Source organism: Hordeum vulgare, chromosome 4H, assembly GCF_904849725.1.
Source record: "Hordeum vulgare subsp. vulgare chromosome 4H, MorexV3_pseudomolecules_assembly, whole genome shotgun sequence".
NCBI classification, from domain to species: domain Eukaryota; kingdom Viridiplantae; phylum Streptophyta; class Magnoliopsida; order Poales; family Poaceae; genus Hordeum; species Hordeum vulgare.
The window spans coordinates 262,494,756-262,519,067 of NC_058521.1; positions in this window are offsets into that span (position 1 = coordinate 262,494,756).

The following is a 24,312-nucleotide window of genomic DNA, read 5'->3' on the forward strand; positions in this document are numbered from 1 at the left end:
CTTGAAGAGGAAAGGGTGATGCAGCACAGGAGCAGTAAGTATTTCCCTCAGTTTGAGAACCAAGGTATCAATCCTGAAGGAGGGTCTCGTCAAGTCCAAAGTACCTGCGCAAACACGAACAAGCTTGCACCCAACGCTTCAAAGGGTTTGTCAACTTGTCTCGGACGTCATGACGATATCTAAGTCAATGATCATACATATAGCCATCACGTCCGAGACAAGTAGACCGATACTTTATGCATCTACTACTATTACTCCACACATCGAACGCTATCCAGCATGCATCTAGTGTATTCAGTTCACGACGAACAGAGTAACGCCTTAAGCAAGATGACATGATGTAGAGGGATAATCTCAAACCAATGATGAAAACCCCATCTTTTTACCCTTGATGGCAACAACATAATGCGTGCCTCACTACCCCTTATGTCACTGGGTGAGGTCACCGCACGGTATCAACCCAAAACCAAGCACTTCTCCCATTACAAGAATCATAGATCTAGTTGGCCAAACAAAACACACAACTCGAAGAGAATTACAAGGATATGAAATCATGCATAAGAGAGATCAGAAGAAACTCAAATAGGATTCATAGATAATCTGATCATAAATCCACAATTCATCGGATCTCGACAAACACACCGCAAAAGAAGATTGCATCGGATAGATCTCCATGAAGATCATGGAGAACTTTGTATTGAAGATCCAAGAGAGAGAAGAAGCCATCTAGTTACTAGCTATGGACCCATAGGTATATGGTGAACTACTCATGCATCATTGGAGAGGTCATGGTGTTGATGAAGAAGCCCTCCGTGTCCGAATCCCCCCTCTGACAGGGCACCAGAACGTGCCCCAGATGGGATCTTGCGGAGGCAGAAGCTTGTGGTGGTGGAAAAGTAATTTCGATGATCTCCTGATTTTTTTGGGATTTTGTCACATCCCTGGATCCCTAACTAGGGTTTAGTATTTTTTCTCATGTCTTCTTCCATTGCATTCAAGAATTTGAAACAAACTCCAAAGAAGTGGTGCAACTCAAACCAAAAACCCTAGCCACTTCTAATTCAAGGAAAATTCAAATCTTGCCAAAATCAATGAACGCAAAATGGCCTCAAGAAAAGTTCACCTTTTCTGATAAATATTGATAATAAGTTATGAGGGGTGAAATCTATTTTCAAATCACTTTTGGCATTTTAAATTTAAGTTAAAAGCTACTGAAAACAATGATATATTTGTTTTCAAATAATTTTAAGTTTCCAAAAACGTTGAAAACTTTATGAGTGGTAGGAAATATTCCAACTAACACTCCAGTACTTTTCAAACTATTTTAGGAATGGTTTGGAGCCAAAAATAAAAGAAGACAAATAACAGAAGGAATAAAGCAGAAAACAGAAAAGAGAAGAAATGAAGAAGACTTACCTGACGCTCACCTAAGGCCCAGCCCACCTAGCGCATGTCGTCTTCCTCCCACTACTAGGAAAAGGGCTATAGATGAAATAGATACTAATGGCGCACCACACAAGCCGTGCGCCACTACTATATAGTAATGGTGCACCATGTGAGGTGTGCCATTCGTGTGGTGGATACTTGGCGCACCACACTCTCGGTGCGCCACTACTATATTTTTTTATTTTTATTTTTTTTTGCAAAACTACTAATGGAGCACCAGCACCTGGTGCGCCATTAGTAACCTGGTTACTAATGGTGCATCTGCTAGTAGTGCGCCACTACTATAAAAAATTGGTTTTTTTGCAAACTACTAATGGCGCACCAAAGCTAGTGCGCCATTAGTAACCAGTGTTACTAATGGCGCATCTGTTGGTGGTGCGCCACTACCAATTTTTTTTATTTTTTATTTACAGAACTACTAATGGCGCACCAGAGGAGGTGCGCCATTAGTAACCAGGGTTACTAATGGCGCATATGTAGGTGGTGCACCATTAGTAACCTGGGACCAGCTAGATATTTTGGACAGCCACCTACCACACTCACTTTCCCCACTTTCATTCTCTCCACCTCCTCCTCCAAGCTTGTCTCGGGTGCCTCCTCCTCCTCACCTCATTTGCATCATAGATTCACCCAAATTAAGTGGTTAAATTACCTTTTTTGATAGGTAAGTAAGGGGAAAGCTTTTATGTTGTAGATCTACTTTTTTCTCCTTCCAACAACGTGCACATGCACTTTTTATGGCCTTGCTAGATCTACGTATGTTTGTTGTGTTGCATATGTTTGTGGTGTTGCATATATGTTTGTGTTTGCAGGTACCGGTATTTGAAATGCGATAGTTGCCAATATTTTCCCGGAATGTTGATTCATTTCCGTTTCGGCGAGAATTTGGCACTATGCATTCTTTTTTGTCCTATTTTTAGGCAGAGTCATGCCAATTTTTTTTATTCTAAAATATTGTTTTGCTCTACCCCGCAGGCGACCATGGTCCGCATGATGACCGAAGGCATCGTGAATAGGTTTTTGAGCTCCGCGAAGGCCGAGATGCTTCAAAAGAATGAGACGGAGATAAGATGTCCGTGTCGAAGATGCAAGCTGAAGAGCCTTATGGACCCGGATTCCGTAAAGGTGCGGGACCACCTGCTCTTGCGTGGTTTCATGGATGGCTATCGGTGGCAAGGTGATAATGATGATTATGAAGTCGTCCATGGGGGCCGGGAAAGAAATGAGGAAGGGCATGAGCAAGACAACCGCGGCGAGGGCGGGCGAGAAGACGAAGAATCTCGAGGACACAGTGATCATGTACAAGATGCCGGACATGATGACGAGGAAGATGCCGGAGCAGACGAAGGGCATGATCATGAAGATGAAGACGCCAGAGCAGACGACGATGGACCATCGATGGCCTGGGTGCAGGACCCTCATATTCAAGAGCTGCTTCTCAAGCAGACGGATAACGCAAGAGCTGCCGCCCGAGAGAAAGCCAAGCTGGATCAACTGGAGATAGACGCAGTTACTCCATTGTATCAAGGATGCAGGGCCGAGGATACCCGCCTGAAAGTAACGCTCATGGCTCTGGAGATGAAGGTAAAACACAAAATGACCGACGCATGCTTCGACGAGAACATGTCATTCTGACACGAACGTCTTCCTAAGGGGAACAAGTGCCCGACCAGTTTCGAGGAGGCGAAGAAAATCGTGTGTCCTCTGGATTTACCACACGTGAAATACCATGTGTGCATGAACAATTGCATCATTTATCGGGACGAGCACGCGGAGTCTACCATATGTCCGGTGTGCGGCGTGAGTCGATACAAGAAGAGGAAGAAAGCTCCTCGAAAAGTGATGTGGTACTTTCCGATCACTCCTCATCTGCAACGGTATTTCGCGGAACCTAAGGTAGAAAAGCTCCTGCGTTGGCACGCGGATAGGGAGGAGAAAAAGCGAGAAGATGACGGAAATGATCCGGAGATAAATAAAAAAGACAAGATGCTGAGTCACCCTAAGGATGCGAGTCAGTGGCAAGCGTTGAACTACGAATACCCAGAATTTGGGGACGATGCAAGGAACATCATGCCGGGCGCGAGCACCGATGGAGTCAATCCGTTTGGCAGCCAGAGAAGCACACATAGCACCTGGCCTGTGTTTGTTTGGATGTACAACCTTCCCCCTAGTTGTGCATGAAGAGGAAGTACAATCACTTGAGTATGCTAATTGAAGGGCCGAAACAACCAGGGAACGACATCAATCTATATCTGGGGCTGCTGAAAGAGGAGCTAGACACGTTGTGGAAAACGCCAGCCAATACGTGGGATGCCGTAGAGAAAGAATATTTCCCTATGAGAGCCGCACTGCTCACGACAGTGCGCGACTATCTCGGTTACAGATATGTCGCGGGGCAGGTGGTCCACGGATTTTCTGGATGCGTCAGGTGCATGGATGACACAATGTATTGCCAGCTAGATAGAGATCTCGGGTCTTCAAAAACCGTGTTCATGGGACATCGAAGGTGGCTTCGCGACGATGACACATGGAGAAAACGCAAGGATCTGTTCGATGGTGAAACGGAACCCCGAAGACGCCCCCTTATGAGGAGCGGCGAGGAAATATACGAGTTGTTGAAAAACTGGAAAGAGTGCCCACCGCCGGGAAAGGCGCCAGAGCCGGGAAAGAAGCGAAAGGCGCCAGAGCCGCTGCTGAAGGTATGGAAAACGAGGTCTGTTTTCTGGGACTTGCCGTACTGGAAGATCCTCCGTGTGCCTCACAGCCTGTCACGTGCTGATAGCGAAGCTGAAATCAGTCCGAAGCATGTTAGCAATTGCCGCCTTTTACGATTATGAATTTTGGGAAATGGACGTCAAAACAGCGTTCCTTAACGGGAACCTTAAGGAAGAGTTGTATATGATGCAACCAGAAGGTTTTGTCGACCCTAAGGGTGCTAACAAAGTGTGCAAGCTCCAGCGCTCCATCTATGGGCTGGTGCAAGCATCTCGGAGTTGGAACATTCGCTTTAATGAGGTGATTAAAGCGTTTGGGTTCATACAGGTTTACGGAGAAGCCTATCTGTACAAGAAAGTGAGTGGGAGCTCTGTAGCTTTCCTCATATTGTATGTGGATGACATATTATTGATGGGGAATAATATAGAGATGTTGGAGAGCATAAATGCCTATTTGAACAAGAGTTTTTCAATGAAGGACCTTGGAGAAGCTGCATACATATTAGGCATCAAGATCTATAGAGATAGATCAAGACGCCTCATAGGTCTTTCGCAAAGTACATACCTTGACAAGATATTGAAGAAGTTCAATATAGAAAACTCAAAGAAAGGGTTCTTGCCAGTTTTGCAAGGTATGAGATTGAGTAAGACTCTGTCGCCGACCACGGCAGCAGATAGAGAGAAGATGAGTTATGTCCCCTACACTTCAGCCGTGGGCTCTCTAATGTATGCCATGTTGTGTACCAGACCTGATATAAACCTTGCCATAAGTTTGGTAGGGAGGTACCAAAGTGATCCAGGTATGGAACACTGGACAGCGGTCAAGAATATCCTTAAGTACCTGAAAAGGACTAATGAAATGTTTCTCGTTTATGGAGGTGACGAAGAGCTCGTCGTAAAGGGTTACGTCGACGCTAGCTTCGACACAGATCCGGATGACTCTAAGTCACAGACCGGATACTTATATGTGTTGAATGGTGGGGCAGTGAGCTGGTGCAGTAGCAAGCAAGAAGTCGTGGCAGCATCTACATGTGAAGCGGAGTACATAGCTGCTTCAGAAGCAGCTCATGAAGGAATTTGGATGAAGGAGCTCATCACCGACCTTGGAGTGGTTCCAAGCGCGTCGGGTCCAATGACACTCTTCTGTGGTAACACTGGGGCCATTGCCAAAGCCAAGGAGCCCAAGTTTCACCGAAAGATGAAGCACATCAAACGCCGCTACAACTCTATCCAGGACCATGTCCAGAGTGGAGTGATAGATATTTGTAAAGTACACACGGATCTGAATATTGCAGACCCGTTGACTAAACCTCTTCCACGAGAAAAGAATGATCAACACCATAATGTTATGGGTGTTCGATACATCACAATGTAACTAGATTATTGACTCTAGTGCAAGTGGGAGACTGTTGGAAATATGCCCTAGAGGCAATAATAAAATGGTTATTATCATATTTCCTTGTTCATGACAATCGTCTATTGTTCATGCTATAATTGTATTCACAGGAAACAGTAATACATGTGTGAATAAATAGATCACAATGTGTCCCTAGCAAGCCTGTAGTTGGCTAGCTCGTTAGTCAATAGATGATCATGGTTTCCTAGTCATGGGCATTAGATGTCATTGATAACGGGATCACATCATTAGGAGAATGATGTGATGGACAAGACCCAATCCTAAGCATAGCACTAGATCGTTTTGTTCGTATGCTAAAGCTTTTCTAATGTCAAGTATCTTTTCCTTCGACCGTGAGATTGTGCAACTCCCGGATACCGTAGGAGTGCTTTGGGTGTATCAAACGTCACAACGTAACTGGGTGACTCTAAAGGTGCACTACGGGTACCTCCGGAAGTGTCTGTTGGGTTGGTACGAATCGAGATCGGGATTTGTCACTCCGTGTGACGGAGAGGTATCTCTGGGCCCACTCGGTAGAACATCATGATGAGCTCAATGTGACTAAGGAGTTAGTCACACGATGACGTGCTACGAAACGCGTAAAGAGACTTACCGGTAACGAGATTGAACAAGGTATAGGTATACCGACGATCGAATCTCAGGCAAGTTCTATACCGACAGACAAAGAGAATCGTATACGGGATTGAATGAATCCTTGACATCGTGGTTCATCCGATGAGATCATCGTGGAGCACCATGGGTATCCAGACCCCGCTGATGGTTATTGGCCAGAGAGGTGTCTCGGTCATGTCTGCCTGTCTCCCGAACCCGTAGGGTTTACACACTTAAGGTTCGATGACGCTAGGGTTATAGGGAATTGTTATACGAGGTTACCAAAAGATGTTCGGAGTCCCGGATGAGATCCCGGACATCACGAGGAGCTCCGGAATGGTCCGGAGGTAAAGATTGATATATAGGACGGATGGCTTCGGATACCGGAAGTGTTTCGGGCATCACCGGTAACGTACCGGGACCACCGGGACCACCGGAGGTGGCCCCGGGGGACCACCGAAGGGGGGCAATGACCCCGGGAGGTAAGGTGGGCCAAGTGGGGGTGGGAACCAGCCCCTAGGTGGTCTGTTGCGCCTCCCCACTCAGCCCAATCCGCAGGGGAGAGAAAAGGGGGGGCAAACCCTAAGCCAGGTGGGCCTAAGGCCCACCAGATGGTGCGCCACCCCCTCCTTCCCCCTGTGGCCGCCGCACCTCCCATCTGGGGGAGCTGCCGCACCCCCTAGGGTGGGAACCCTAGGGGTGGCACCGCCTCTCCCCTCCCCCTATATATATCGGGCACTTTTGGCCATTGAGAGATAGACTTTTCCCTCTCCCTCGGCGCAACCCTGCTCTTCTTTCTCCTCCTCTCTGCCGGTGCTTGGCGAAGCCCTGCCGGGAGACCTCGTCTCTCCATCGACACCACGCCGTCGTGCTGCTGTAGTTCTTCCCCAACCTCTCCCTCCTCCTTGCTAGATCAAGGCGTGGGAGACGTCACCGGGCTGCACGTGTGTTGAACGCGGAGGTGCCGTAGTTCGGCGCTAGATCGGAATCGCTGCGAGTACGACTCCATCAACCGCGTTCTAGCAACGCTTCCGCTTAGCGATCTTCAAAGGTATGAAGATGCTCTTACCCCTCTCTCGTTGCTGGTCTCTCCATAGGAAGATCTGAATATGCGTAGGAAAATTTTGAATTTATGCTACGTTACCCAACACGTTCCACCCCGCTGGGGCCGACAAAGATGATGTGATGACCCTCAGCGCCTGCTTAAGCTGGCCCTTGCTTTGGCCGAAGAGCCAGATTCGTTTGGGGGCGGGGGAAACCACCCCACAGACAACACCGCCAGTCGTGCCGGCGCCAAGCCATGGCAAGACCGCCGCAACGCTACCGGACATGCATATGGCACAGGATCCGGACATGCATATGGCACAGGTTCCGGACGACGACGATGACGACGATGGTACATTTACCAAGGTCGATAAGTACTTTGCCGAACATTGGTACGATGAAGAATTCTTGGGGCCTCCTTCTCAAGAACCCAACCCTGCAAAAGACGACCGCGATCTAGCTGGTACCGCGGAGAAACCCAATTGCAACAGGCGTTGTCTGGCATTTAGTTTTGAGGAGACGCCTCCAGCTGCCGCCTTCACCGAGCCTCAGATAGCCGAGGTGCAAAATATTATCAGCCCCAACACACTCAAGAAGGTGGTCTCTGAGCAGATGAACTGGATCCCATTACATCAGCAGAAGTAGGGATGGAAAAGAAAGACTAACAAGGGTGCGAGCCAGCCGGCACTGAGTACGATCCGTGCTCTGGACGGGCCACCTTCACCTAAGGATATCTCGAGGAGGGTGCATGTGGCGGGTAGGCCGATGCTACCGACTAATCTGATCAATGCTGCAACCGGTGCTATGCGGAGTCTGCATGACAGTGTTCTTTGTTTGGAGAAGCGGCGTATCTCCGAGAATAATGTGGCATACCTGGTTTTCGTGGCCAAGGTGCCAGAGGGCAAGGGCTTTGTCGATAGCGCCATCGGGGGTATGATCGTCCTGCGGTTTGCTGACATCTTCGCTATGTTTAACCTTCATCCGCTGCACTACACCTTCGTTCGGCTATTTTCGCTGAGTATGGAGATGCAGATCATTAGAGACAAGACCCCGGACCTAGTGATAGTCGACACCTTCTATATGCGTGCCAAGATCTTGGGCAGCGCTGGGGACCGGCAAGTCGCGAGTTCATACCTCGAAGGCGTCATTCTGGCAAACTCAGAAAAGGATAACTTCCTCGTGCCTTACTTTCCCTAGTAAGTTATCCCCTCATCGCCACGTAACATATGATTTCTTAGATTTTGATCGTCCTTTTTTTCTAACATTCCGTGTTTTGTGCAGTGACACACGTTGCACACTCATCCTCTTAAGCCTGAAATATTCCACGGCCACGTATTTCGACTCGGACCGTCAGTCAAAAAATGACTACACAAATATCAAGAAAGTTCTTGATGAAGCTCTTCCCGGCTACGCCATATCTGGAGGCACCTTCAGCAGGACAAGTCTCAGCCACCGCAAGCACGTGTTCACCCACAATACGACGTTCTCCTGCGTCAAGCAGCCGCCTGGCAGTCAGAAGGATGCCTACTACGCCCTCCATCACATGCGGGCGATCATACGGGACAGTAATCACCTTCGGCTACCAAATAATCTCAAATATTGGGCCGCACGCTTGTCGGCAATCCAGGATGCGGACATCAGACAAGAATTCTTTCGCATCCAGTCGGAGTTTGCGGAAATCATCCATCAAGATGTCCTTCGTACCTCGGGGCAGTTCTACCTCAGATCTCCGTTGTCCAATAGTGAGATAGATACAATGCTACAAATGCAGGCTGACAACGACCGCAATTTCATGACCATCACGAAAGATGGCGGCTTCATCCACGTTCTCGTGAATCGCTACTAATTCATGTTGCAATATTAAACTTTAATGAACTGGTATGTCTCTTTGGTTTGGACAGTCGTTCAACTTATATATAATCGATGCTATTTATTAGTAGGACCATGAATCGTGCTATTATAGTTGTAATATTAAACTTTAATGAACTTGTATGTCTCTGTGAATTGCTACTAACGTTTTGTTTGCCTAGTGCATAGATATGCCGTCGTATGTCGTGTACAAGGGTAAGGTTCCCGGAGTCCACGGCGACTGGGAGGAGTGTCGGAGACAGGTTCATCGATTCAGCGGTAATAGTTACAAAGGGTACACCACAAGGGCGGAGGCGGAAGTTAGATACGCGCGCTATCTAGCGGGAGAGAGGAGGGAGCGTTGGAGGAACCGGATGAAGACCAATTTCATTGCGATTATGCTCATCGTGATGACCGCAGCTCTCTTCTATATGTGATGGTAGTTCAGATGGTCGATATATCGAGTTGTGATGTGAAGACAAACTCGCTACTCGCGGTCTCGAGACTTGTAATGTTCTAAATTTGTTCGGTATTTTAAATTCGGAGACTAATATGATGAATTGTATTCGGAGACTAATCTTCTATTGTATTCGATAAATCTGTTGTTGATATGTTGTGCTATCTATATTCTGTGTAATAATATATTTTGTAATCTGTGCAAATATCAGAAAAAATAAAATAAATACCTAATATTCATAAAAGTGGCGCATCACTCAGCGCACTAGTGCGCCATTAGTAAGCCAGAGCATATGGGTAAATATGGCCCTGGGAGGCATACTAATGGCGCACCATAAGCTATACTAATGGCGCACCAGGATATATACTAATGGCGCACCAGTATCTATACTAATGGCGCACCGTGAGCAATACTAATGGCGCACCATGAGCAATACTAATGGCGCACCGTGAGCAATACTAATGGCGCACTACCTGGTGCGCCATTAGTATACCAGATACTAATGGCGCACTTGTAGTGCGCCATTAGTAAAAAAATCTAATGGCGTGATGCTAGTGGCGCACCTATAGTGCGCCATTAGTAGCAAAAAATGGTGCGCCATTAGAAGGCCTTTTCCTAGTAGTGTCCCTGCCAGTCGGAGCAGGAGGTGGCTGCCGCTCGATCCGGCGGGCCCACGCAGCTGCGTGCGTGCGTGGCCGCCGAGTCGCGCTGGCGTGGTCAGGGATAAGCTCCCCGAGGCCTCCCCGAGCTCATCCCCTCCTCTTTCTTCCCCCTGCTCTCTCTCCTCTCAGCCGCCATTGGAACCCGAGCAGAGCTCGAGCTCGCCGTCGCTCTGGCCTGCCTCCTTCCCTCCTGGGCGGTGCAGAAGAACCGACAGGGTCCCCTGAAGCTTCCAAGCCACGAGCTTGACACCGAGACGCAGTGAATCACCGAGAAGTCGCCTTCTTCCTCCTCGGATCGCGGACATTCATCGTCGTCGTTCTTCCTCCTCAGGCCTCCCCCGAGCCTACTTTCAACGCCTCTGCACTCCTCATGACCTCAGGATCCTTTCCCCCCTATTTTCCCTCTCGATTCCGAGCTCTAGCACCTGATTCCACCGGAGCCCGACGATGACCGCCGCGGTAGCTCGTTGCCGGTGGCTCTCCGGTGATCGGCTCGTTGTTCTGAGGCTTGCAAACGCTTCAGCACATCGCGTAGATGCTGTCGGAGCCTAGCCTCGCGAGTGATACCCCCTATTTTGATGACCCCGATGATGCCCGAGCTTCGGCCGCCGCAAGCTCGTCGCCCGCGTCATCTCCGGCCAGATCAGCCCCGGTTCTATGCAAAATTGGAACGGCGGGTGAACGATGGTCAGTCTGGTGCCTTCTGCTGCGCAAATTGTCATCGGAGAGGCATTTCCGAGCCCCTCCGCCGTTCTGGTGGTCGCCGGAGGCTCACCGCCGGCGAGGACGACCTCGCCGCCGGTGGATCTGACCCCCCTGAGCCTATGACAGGTGGGGCCAGCCCCTGGTTAATTAAGTTTAGGATTAGTAAAAATAATTAATTAAATAAAAACTTAAACAGTCACTGACATGTGGGTCCACCCTGATAATTAATCTATTAAGTGAAATTTAAACTAAAAACTGGCCAGAGTCACTGACAAGTGGGTCCCAGTGGTCAGGTTTGACTTTCAACGGCCAGTTGGACCTGCTGATGTCATGCTGATGCAATAAAGCTTTTTCTGTTTTAAAAGAATTACAGAAAATGCCCAAAACTTCTAAAAATCATAGAAAATAATATGTAACTCCAATCAAAATAATTTATATATGAAAAAGGATCAGAAATATCCAAGGAATCTGATTTTGATATTTTCAAACATGTTTGGAAATGTTAACATCACCAAACAGATTAAATGATGAATAGGATAACCTTATTAAATATTTTAGAGTTGGAATTTAAAATCCATTGGAATTCCACTTTAACTATTATGACCAAACAATGATCAAGAACAACCAGCAACTCAAAATACCATCTTCATGCATGCTAAAACAAGAGTACCTGAGCATCAGGTCGAATCAAGTAAAAGGGTATTTGAAAATACCTTGTTTGAACTGATATTTGAATCTTGATTCAAATCAACTTCAACTTAAGAAATGGTAGCTACATTAGCCTACCACCTTTCATTGTCATGCCATGCTCTTGCATCATCTTGTTGCATATGATTGTTATTGATTGATTTTTTTTTACCGGTAGGCCCCGCTCCTCCAGATTCCACCGAATATCCGACTAATGGATATTGTCCCTCTGCTGAGCAACAAGGCAAGCAACCATTTTGATCATCCCGATAAATCTCATGTTCTCGCTCCTGCTCTTACTTATTGCATTAGGTCAAAATGCTTTCACTGCTTTTACCACGTTAGTTGAACCCACTTGCTTTGCATGACCTGTCCTTGTCACAGTAAATAGCTGAACCTTGCAACCTAGCATACCTGTAGATGCTTGAGCTATGATGTGCCTTATCCTGCTATGCGTGCTATGCTTAGAGTTGTGTATTGCCTGTCATTTGGGTGATGAACAGAATTGTGGGAATGTGTTCAGTAAGTAAAGGTTGTGTGTTGAACCTGATTTGGTAAAGGTACCGGTGAAAGGCTATGTAGGAGTACATGGCGGGTTGTTTCATTGGAACCGTCCTTAGGAACTGAGTTCCGTGTATGTAATCCAAGACGAGATACTACCACATGCTCGGCCCTGAAATATGACCCCGCTCGACTTATTAATCGCTTAGTACTCGGTCCAGGAGTTGCAAGTAGTTTCTGGTGTTTATAGTCATGCTGGAGGCCGTGCATAGCGCTGACCTTAGAGGTGGGCTATGATGCGGTAGGCAGTGGCACGGTGTACCAAGTGGCACCCGGATGGTGGGCTTGGGAACCCTGCGCACATCGTTTGGGGCCGTGGCGGAAACCTCGGCCGGACTTCTGTGCGGGTTACCCTCAGATATGCGATAGACCTGGACTAAGTATTAGCGTGGTTAACGGTCGTGGATGACTCCCTCGCTGGGCTTCCGCTTGAAGGTTGCCGAGGTACATGACGTGCACATGGCGATAAGTGGCGAGAGCGTGTGGGAAGAAGTAGACCCCTGCAGGGTTATGATCTATTCGAATAGCCGCGTCCGCGCGGATATGGACTACTTGGAAACATATGTTGTTCATAGATAACTATAATGGCTACTCATAAAATTGTCAAGATAAGCGTGAGTGTCGTGGACGACATTTCTGTATGGAGACGGAATGATTCCATGATGGAGTATTGTTGTGGTGTTAGTGGACTCATGTGCGAGAAATCAAAGTTGTCAAAACTATTTAAAAATACAAGTTGTCTATCCATGAGTCAAATGTTGGCTTTCGGCTTGAAACCTCGCAATTGATTATTGATACATTGCATCAGTAGATAGTTTATCCTAAAGTCTTGTTGAGTACTTTTGTACTCACATTTGCTTAATAAATTGTTGCACAGGTTGTTAATGACCCTAATGGAGAGTTCTACCTAGACATTGACGACGACGAGTAGCTGGTATCCCAGCTACGATCTGGCCCTATGATGGGTATGTAGATAGTCAGGCCATGTGCCTTTATCTTTCCCTCTGTCTGTACTCAGACAGTTTTAAATATTCTGCTGGCTTGTAAGAATTGTGTGTATGACTTGTGATGATGGGTCGTGAGACCCCTACCTTGTAATATTATGTGTGTGGCTCTTCCGAGCCTTCTAAATAAAGTTTGTATGTTATGGTTATGTTGTGATGCCATCGATGTATCTATACATATCGATATGCCATGCGTACGTGTGTTGTACTTGATATGTATGGGGTTCGAATACCTAGCCGTAGACTTTAGTAGCACTCCTTACAGGGAAATGCCCCTTTGTGATTCCAATGAGCCATGGTAGTTCGCTACTGCTCCGGACACATTGGTTGACCGCCATGTGTCCTTCTTAGCTGTTGTGTTTGTCCCCTTTGGGTAAATGTCACGCGATGTAATGGAGTCCTTGTAGCTTGCTACGACTCGTCTACATTCGCTGGTGACCGACACCTGCCTTGCTGGGTCATGTATGTCTATCCCTGTGCGGAACTGCCGTTTTGGTTTATGACTAGACATGTCTATCCAGGTTCTTTGTCATTGGATTGCTAGCGACACAATTGCATACGTGAGTCAAAAGGAGCAAACGGTCCTGGCAAAGGTAAGGCTGCAGCCGTGGGGATAACCGTGCGTGAGACCGCAAAGAAATGTGATGTGTTACAGGCTCGATTCCTATGGCTTAGGATCGGGGTCCCGACAGTTTTTTAGGGAATATATAGGCGCAACCCCTAAGTCAGAGGGCGCCCTGGGGGCCCACAAGCCTGTGGGCCGCGGCTTACCCCCTGGCCGCAGGGTGGGGGCTTGTGGGGCCCCTGAGGCTCCCCTGCCTTGGCTCTCAAGCTTCCCGATCTTCTTCCGTTACGGAAAAAAATCTTTTCGGGGATTTTCTTCCGTTTGGACTCTGTTTCAAAATCTCCTGTGAAAGGGGTCAAAAACGTGGAAAAACAGAAACTGGCACTTGGCACTGACTTAATAAGTTAGTCCCAAAAATATATAAAAGGCATCCAAAACATCCAAATTTTGACAAGATAATAGCATGAAACCATCAAAAATTATAGATACGTTGCAGACGTATCAAGCATCCCCAAGCTTAACTCCTGCTCGTCCTCAAGTAGGGAAGTGATAAATAATGAATTTTTGATGTGGAATGCAACCTAGCATAGTTCTCCTTTGCAACTTCTTTTACGTGACATGAATGTTCAGATCCGTAAGATTCGAAACAATAGTTTGCTATTGACATGAAAACAGTAATACTTCAAGCAAACTAGCAAGGTAATCATGAACTTTCAAAATAACAAGGCCAATGAAAGTTATCCCTACAAATCATATAGTCTTGGTATGCTCCATCATCCTCACACAACTAATGTAAATCATGCACAACCCCGGTATTGGCCAAGTAATTGTTTTCGCACTCTTACTTTCTCAAACTTTTTATAACTATCACGCAATACATGAGCACGAGCCATGGATATAGCACTATAGGTGAAATAGAGTGTGGTGGTGGTTGTGAGACAAAAAAGGAGGAGATGGTCACATTGGCTCGGCGTATCAATAGGCTATGGAGATGCCCATTAATAGATATCAATGTGAATGAGTAGGGATTGCTATACAGGAGATGCACTAGAGCTATAAGTATGTGAAAGCCCAAAAGGAAAACTAGTGGGTGTGCATCCAACTTGCTTGCTCACGAAGACCTAGGGAAATTTTGAGGAAGCCCATCATTGGAATATACAAGCCAAGTTATACAATGAAGATTCCCACTAGCATATGGTAGTGACAAAGCAAGAAGCTCTCAATCATGAAGAACATGGTGTTATCATGAAGCACAAGTGTGGAAAAAGATAGTAGCATTGTCCCTTCTCTCTTTTTCTCTCTTTTCTTTTTTTCATTTGGGCTCTTAGGCCTCTTCTTTTCTTTTCTTTTCTTTTCTCTTTTTTTTGTTTTTGGGCTCTTTTGCCTCTTTTTTTCCTCGCATGGGACAATGCTCTAATAACGATGATCATCACGCTTTTATTTACTCACAGCTCAAAGATCACAATGATGATGACTCCATAGGAAATGCCTCCGGCAGTGTACCGGGATGTGCAACGATCTAGCATGGCGTATGACGTTGAATGCCACACCCTGTTTTTCACCACCAATGCTTTAAGTTGCAAAAATCAGAGCTTGTTAAAACTTTTTCTAGTGATGTTGTGAATGCTATGAATGTCTTGTATGAATGTATGCTTGTTTGCTTGATGATCCAAAACCCATGATAAATTTATTTATTTTTAAATGAGTTTCCAAAACTCTTTTTCTTTGACACCAGATCACCTCTACATTGCTTGGGTTACACTACTAGCTCATGATGCCTAGTAGAACTCCCAACCAAAGTTGGTGATCTGAACTCAAATACTATTATTATTTACCAAAAACATTATTTAATGTTTTAAAACATTATTTTTCTATTTTAAATACATGTCTGTTTCTAAGGCCAGGAATGATATGCCCACAAGGAAAAATGCTTCTCTGCCTTAGAAAATTCTGAGTAAAATCATGGAAACTTAGAAGGACATATATTTTCCATATATAAGATTTCAACCCTATTTTATATTATAATTATTTGAATAAAACCCTGAAAACCATTCCTGTTTGTTTTAACCTTTTTAGGTATTTCCAAAGTAAGTACTCTCAATAAAATCCCATTAAATTATAGGAGCCTCCCAAGCCATATCTGGTGCCCACATAAAATCTCACCTTGATCCAAGGTGGGGAAGGACACCAAATGAGCCTAAAACCCTCTCTGTCCAGAATAGAGTTGGAACAACTCTACATAGCAAAGTTTGTCCAATGGGGCTGAAACTTTGCAGGGTGTTTGGCACCTCAAATGAGGACTCCACAACAAAAATGAGATTTGCTAGACTCTGTTTAGTCACACTCCCTTTGGAGAGGACAGATCTGGCCACTTTGATGCATTTTCAAGTTTACAAAGCTAAACTTGTTCAATGGAGCTCAAAATTGGTGGAAACCCCTACTTTAACCCCTAGACCAAACCTGTTAAGTTGCAGTTCTAGTGGTTGAGTGGAAGCACCTCAAACAACTGTCGAACACCTTCTGACAGGAAGGTAAAAACCCACCTAGCCACTGTTTTACCCAATGTCAAAGCCTCAAACTTGGTGTATTAGTGCCTCAGACCAACCTAAACACCCATTCAACTGGCCCCTCCCTAGTTCAAAGCACAAGTGACAAGAACCCCAATTTGTGCCACAAACGAGGCTGACAGCACTAGTGAAACCTGTCCCCCTTGACCAGCCAGTGCTCTCACTAGCACACAACGGCTACATACACTCCCAGGAACACCCAGGACATGAGGGACACGTCTAAAGTACCCCAGAGCGCGCCAGCATGCCGTGGCATGCCAAAACTACGCTCTAGACGCGCTACAGGGAGCCACCGAGAAGGGGACGACGCTCCCGGACGGTTCCAACCTCCCCCGAACTATCCAAGACCTCCGCCGACAACCCCACTATGTAAAGCAGCTGCCAGGGACCCTCCTCTCCCGCGCTAGAGCTCGGGCGACGCATGCCCGCGCGCACCCGACTCGGTCGACCATGCACAGACATTGCAGCTCGACCCCACGCCTTCTCCCTCTGCGGCCGATGCTTCCGAGCGTCCCAAACCACATCCGGACACCGTGGTTTCGCAACCAGCTCCTCACTGTGCACACACGCGCGCCACGGTGAGTCACCGGCGCCACCGAGTCGGCTCACCATCGCGAGCCTATAAATAGCCCCCCCCCGGCGCCTCAGCACCCCTCCAGCAGCCTCTGCATGACCACTAGCTCCTCCCTAAACACCCAATCGAGCTCGCAGAGCCCCGTTGCTCGAGATCGACCGAGGCCCCTCCGCCTTGGATCTTTGGTTGATCTCCGGCTACACGCCGGCTCCTGCGACACTCGACCCACCAGAGCACTCCCCTCGACACCAGGAACCTTTGCCCCAATAGCCCCGAGCTATTTCGTGCCCCTAGCTACCAGTTCAACCACGTCCCGAAACCCCTCCGCCACGGCCACCTCGTCGCCGGCGACAGCAAGCCTCTCTGGCACTGTCCCGACCACCTGCAGGTAACCCATTCCTGCCCTTAGTTAGGCCCAAGGACGACGGTAGCCTCGCCGGAGTTCATCTCCTCCTCCCTGGCCGGTGGTAGGGGAAGAACCCGACAGGTGGGCTCCACCTGTCGGTGTCCTGGAGCAGCCCCCGCGCGCAGCCACAACTGCTGACCCCAGGGGCCCGCACATCAGGTTCGAACCTGGCGCGCGTGCGCGCCTGGCAGCCTGCTCGCTGGCTGGGTCGGCCTGCTTCCCACGCGAGGCTTTGGCCTTTTTCTTTTATTTTTAAAACATAGAATAAAATGATTTTTTTAAATAACTACCCAGTGGAAAAATATAATTCTTCCACTGACATTTTTCTAAAAATGAGTAGTTTTTGATTCTGCCATTGTTGGCATTTTTCAAAAACAGAATATGTTCTATAATAATATAAAGGCATTAAAGGCAATAGTTTGCCCCTGTTTAATAATTATTAAAAATGCTCAGCTAGTAAAAACTAAGAGAAGATATTTTTCAAATTAACAACCTGAATCTATCCAAGTTTTGCAACATTTTTAAAAGTGATTTGTGATTTGTTTTTGTGTGAGCTATTTCTTATTTATTCTATTCTTGACGATAGAATTACCGAGTGACGAAGGATTCGGAGCGGAAGACCTCGAAGACCCCGGATACCTAGCTGACCAAGGCAAGTAGCCCTTTGACCATGACTTGAGCATATAAATTGATGCATGCTAGAATAGCAAGTACTTTCCGTTGCATGTGATCATAATGCCGGTTCATCATTGGTGTGATGGTACCGAAGGCTTCTTCGAAGCACTTGCATGATGGTGATGTTATACATATGGCTCCTCGGAGCACAGGCATGATGAGCCTTACCCTACCATCTATGAGGATCATCCTACTGTCATGTTGACTAGTCGAGTTAGAGAACCATTGCATGAGCATGATGATGAGTTAAATCAAAGGTTTATGAAAAATCCTGTCGGGTGCCACTAATGCCCGAGGGTGATGATGAATTGGGTGGCCACTTTTCGTGAAGTGATGCACCGGTGTTTTGTGTGAGTATGGTTTCGGAAATGGGATTCGATTTATGATGTGTCGACCGTCCCAACCTTACCAGTACGACCACGTTACCCCTTTATGGGACGGGGCTTTGTTGATTACTCTGGTCGGTACTAGCAAAGAACCACATTACTAGTGGCGGGAGTGATTGTCGTCACTCTCGTAATGGGGTCGTGCCAGGAAGGGCGACTATACCATTTTTATGAGTTCCAGGCACACCGTTGGTCCCCGCATGGTTGATACCGTCTAGAGTCGGTGCTCGTAAGACGTACAACATGTGGGCTGGGTACCAATCGAGTGGACCTCTTTGTTTAGTATCGTCAGGGGAAAGATAATGATCGGGTACTTACCTCGGGTATATGTGATATACCGCGAGTTTTGGACGACACGGAAGTTTCTCGTATCTCATGGGTCCAGCGTACTACCTCTGTAGAGTGTCAAACTATTCGAATAGCCGTGTCCACGATCAAGGACAGTTGGGTAATCCTGCTTAAACTACGTCCAGTGTTTTCGGATAAACAAAGTGTGTGTGTGTGCGTGTGTGTTGTGTTAAAAAGGTGTTGTTATGGAAATAATAATAAGACCAAGTTCGGTGACTTGGCATATAGGGTGAACCCGGCTAGTTCAGCCCTTAGCAGATATGTTTATATCTGTAACCTGTTCTTCAAGAGTAATTCTTTAACTTGATGCATATTCATGATCATTCCACCCAGATGAGTTACACTAAAGATGCATGATATTGTTATCCTTCACTTTCATTGTTTGTATCATGGCCTGTTTGCGAGTACATTCAAAGTAATCATTGGCTTGCAATTGGTTATATTATTGACCAGACATGGAAGGACCGGAGTTTGGTGATGAGAACATCTTCGGAGACGGACCTGGGATCTAGGACGCTTCCAAGTTAGAATGCCTGTCGTTGTAGGCTTGATGGCATGGGCACCCGCTAAGCCCTTATGAGTTTCCGTTACCCATTGTACCCATTTTAATTGTCCTTAGGCCCTGCTTGTGAACCTGACCCTTCGGTCATTTGATGTAATATTCGGTATTTGGATATAAGACTCTATTATTCAATATCTGTGCTCAGTGAGCATTGATCCTTGGGATCACTTGGCAAGGCGATCTCGACTTACTAGTCGTGGTCCCCACAGAACTGGTATGAGAGCCATCCTGACTATCGGAAGCCTTAGGTAGCATGAACGTTAGCCGAAAACGATTAGTACGCCAGCCTTACACTTAAGAGTTTGCACCCAGAACCTTCTGATTATCTCTCTCTCCTATATCTTGTAGATGGCCTCCGTACCTGAGACGCTTCTGGAGACCGGCTTTCCCCTACTCCTGGTGGATAGTCTTGAGAAGTGCCACCTACGCCGCACGCCCATCTTCCTCTACCACGAGCATTGGGTCAACGCCGACACCAAGGAATATCATGTGGACGTGATAGTGAAGGCTAACGACTCCCCGTCTAGTTGGTTCTTTGAAGGACCACAAATTGGGGAACTGATACGGGCAGTGGATACAACCGCACGAGAGGCGCTCGTGCGTCTCCGCGATATCCTCCCTGAGATGGTTGATGAGCCCGCTACTCGTCACCTACCTTTTCTTAAGGAAGGAGTGGACTGGAGCTCGACGCTCACCCCATCGTTTGAGGACGGGATGCCATTAAAGTTTCAGACCTACTTCAGTCTCTCATCCGACACCCTGACACACCTTCTTGTTAAGGAATCAATGAAGCTTCGCCAAGAACTGCACCAAGTCAAGGGCCTACTTCACACCGAGAAGATGAAGAATCGCAAGGTGAAAAAAGCAGGTGCACCTGAAGGAAGGACCGGTGTTGCTACCAATCCGGGTTGTCCCTCTTCAGAATCACCGCCTGACAGCGGAATAGTATACTGAGCTCTTCGCCGCCTTACCTAAGAGATGCCGTGATGTACTGCTTCTTTCTTCCACTCCTTTGAAGGAAGAAGCCACCGACGAAGACGAAGATCCTACCGAACCCACCTATGAGACCGAGCAGTCCGCCGCGTAGGATTTCAGCGTAGGCAACTAGGAGTACCCCCGAGCGTAGGGTATCCATGTATTCGATCTTTCAAATTATGAGTGTGTATGATGTAAGCCGCATTCTTCCTTAGGCAGCTTGTACGTGACTACGTCACTTGTTTTCAATGAATGCAAATTCTGTTTTCAGGACTTCGGTTTTTAAAGACTCGCACTAGCGCACATTTAGACCCCCCCTCTTACTAGAGCAAACCCTTGTGGTTTCAAGCAAGGTGGATTTTTGACCTGTCTGTTCCCATGACAGGATGGTGAACGCAACCCGCAACAGCACATTCGGCAACCCCGGCACCGCCTCCTCAGGTCAGCCGCAGGGAACCGAAGGAGAAGCTCACGCTGGAGATCACCATGAGCAGCCTGGCAATGTCCCTCCGCCACCTCCTCCCGAGAACTTGACTATGGCTCAGTTCCTTCGGGCTCTTCGCGAGGAGCGTCAAGCCAACAATGCCGCTATTCAGCAGCTAGCTCAAGTCCTAGTGAACAACCCGCCACAGGACGGGAATGGCAATGGCCGCTCTACTCTCTCCGAGTTTATGCGGACTACGCCTCCCATATTCACAGAGACGACTGAACCTTTGGATGCCGATGAATGGATTCGCACTATTGAAGACCTCCTTGCGCTGGTCAAGTGCACCGATGAACGTGAGAAGGTCCTTTATGCTTCTCACTGTCTCGGAGGCACCACCAGGGCTTTGTGGGATGGTTTCCAGATCATGCGGGCTGGGCAAGTCATCATTGGGCAATGTTCAAGGAAGGATTCCGCGCGGCTCATATTCCGCCAGGAATGATGACCATCAAGAAGCGGGAATTCCGAGCCTTGAGGCAAGGCAGTGGAAGTGTTAAAGAATATCTGCAGAAGTTTAACCTCTTGTCGAGGTATGCCCCTGAGGATGTTAACACTGAGGCCGCTAAGGTGCAACGCTTCATGCAAGGGTTGCAGCAGTCCCTGCAATACCAGTTGGTAGTTTGCGACTGCAAGACCTTCAGCGACCTGGTTAACAAGGCACTTATGGTGGAAGACAAGCGTCGTGCAATGGACAACACCCGCAAGCACAAGCTGATAGGCAGTGGAGGACCCACTAATGTAAGACCAAGACCATGGCAGTCAGCACCTGCGAGGCCCAACTATCAGCAGCAGCAGTACAAAACCCCGGTATTCCGTCGGAATTATCAGCCTCAAGTCAACACCAAGCCAGTTACCAACCCGCCGAATAACAGTGGAGTCAAGACCAACCCTCCGGGTCAGCTCACCTGTTTTGGGTGTGGTCAAACCGGGCACTATTCCAGGCAGTGCCCCAACAAGAAGCCCGATGCACCGTGTCCCAATGCACCCAACCCAGGTCAAGGAGCACCAGGAAGAAACCAGGTTCCCCGCAACCAGCAATTCAACAGCAAGGGGCGGATCAACCACTTCACCGCCAAAGAGGCGTAGGAAGACCCGGACTGCATTCTGGGTACGTTCCTCGTAACCTCCACCCTAGCTACAGTGTTGTTTGATTGTGGTGCTTCGCATTCCTTTGTTACTCGAAGGTTTGCGGAGAAGTGTGGTTTAAAACCCACTCTGCTTCGCGGGCAGATGGCAATTCAAACCCCGGGAGCAGTGTTGAGGACCAATCTAGGGTGTAGAAGGGTCGAGATAGTTATCAATGGGACGAGGTTCTTGGCAGACCTCATTGTGCTTAAGTCACAAGGCTTAGAAGTAATTCTCGGCATGGATTGGCTGGCCAAGCACCAGAGTCTCTTGGACTGTGCCAACAGGGCCACTACCATGACAAACGACCAAGGGGTCAAGGTCAAGTATGTATCTGAGCCGGTATCAGCTCAAGTACCTCGAATCAACAGCCTATCCGAGGTAGAGCTTGACCAAGTGCATGTAGTCTGTGAGTAACCGGACATCTTTCCTGATGAGCTCCCTAGAATGCCTCCTGACCGAGACATCGAGTTCATCATCGAGCTCATGCCCGGGTCAAGGCCTATATATAAGAAGCCTCAGAGGATGGGATCCGAGGAGCTAGCAGAGCTGAAGAAGCAGCTGGATGAGCAACTCAGGAAAGGATTCATTCGTCCGAGTGCATCACCTTGGGGATCACCTATTCTGTTTGTATCAAAGAAGGATGGTACCATTCGACTCTGCGTCGATTACCGTTCTCTCAACGAAGTTACAATCAAGAACAAGTACCCACTCCCCAAGATAGAAGACTTGTTTGACCAGTTAAATGGAGCTGAGGTATTCTCCAAGATCGATCTCCGATCCGGATATTACCAGCTGAAGATTCGACCCGAGGACATACCCAAGACTGCATTCGTGACCCGATACGGTCTCTATGAGTGCACTATCATGCCCTTCGGATTGACAAATGCCCCATCTTACTTCATGTACCTCATGAACAAGGTCTTCATGGAGTATTTGGACAAGTTTGTCGTTGTATTCATCGATGAAATATTAATCTTCTCAAAATCTGAAGAAGAGCATGAGCAACACTTGAGGTTAGTTCTGGGAAAGCTTCGAGAGCACCAACTATATGCCAAGTTCAGCAAGTGCCAATTCTGGTTGAACGAAGTTGGATTTTTGGGTCATATCATGACGGCAAGCAGATTGGCAGTAGATCCATCCAAGATTACCACAGTGACCAACTGGGAATCGCCGAGAGACGTGAAGGATGTCAGGAGTTTCCTCGGGATCGCGGGATACTACTGCATGTTTATAGAGGGATTCTCCAGCATCGCTCGACCTATGACTCAGCTTTTGAAGAAAGGCGGAAGTTCGAGTGGACACCGGCATGTGAAGCGAGCTTCCAAGAGTTGAAGAAAAGACTGACTACCGCCCCGGTACTAGCTACCCGGGACATCAACAAGGAGTTTGTGATTTACTGTGATGCCTCCGGAACCGGACTCGGTGAAGTCTTAATGCAAGATGGCACAGTCGTGGCATACTTGTCACGGCAACTGCGTCCGCATGAGGAGAACTACGCCACCCATGATCTCGAGTTAGCAGCCGTAGTGCATGCCTTGAAGACGTGGCGACACTACCTTCTGGGGAAGCGATGTCAAATATACACGGACCACAAGAGTCTGAAATATATCTTCACCCAAAGGGAGCTGAATATGAGGCAACGAAGATGGCTTGAGTTAATCAAGGATTACGACCTCAGCATTCAGTACCACCCCGGTAAGGCAAACGTGGTAGCCGATGCTTTAAGCCGGAAGGCTAGCACCTTGAACGTCATGCTCAACGAAAGGTTGCCCGCCTTGTATGAAGAGATGGAAAGCTTCGGACTGGAGTTAGTTGAACCAGGATACCTGGCCAACCTCGAAGTCAAACCAACTCTGGCTGATGATATCAAGGAAGCCCAGAAGGGACACAAGAGTATTGAAGGCCTCAAGAGGAAGATACACGAAGGCAAGGCCCCAGGGTTCTTGGTTGATGATCAAGGAGTGGTGTGGTACGGGAAACGCTTATGCGTGCCCAACAAGGCCAAACTCAAGGACTTGATCCTGCAAGAGTCTCATGACACGCCATACTCCATCCATCCCGGTGGTACCAAGATGTATCAAGACCTCCGAGAACGATTTTGGTCGCATGGCATGAAGAGAGAGATCGGCTCCTACGTCGCTAAGTGCGATGTATGCCAGTGGGTCAAGGCTGAACATCAGCGACCTGCTGGGCTGCTACAACCTCTTCAAGTGCCAGAATGGAAATGGGGTAAGGTCGGCATGGACTTCATCACCGGACTACCCCGATCGAGCAGGGGTCATGACTCCATCTGGGTCATCGACGACCACTTAACTAAGGTGTCTCATTTCATTCCGGTCAACACCACCTACGGCGGGGACAAGTTGCCTAGCATCTACATTGAGCGCATCGTTAGCCTCCATGGAGTTCCTAAGGAGATCGTGTTCGACCGCGGCACGCAGTTCACCTCAAGATTCTGGAAGAAGTTTCAAGAAGCTCTCGGAACCAAGCTCTCTTTTAGCACGAC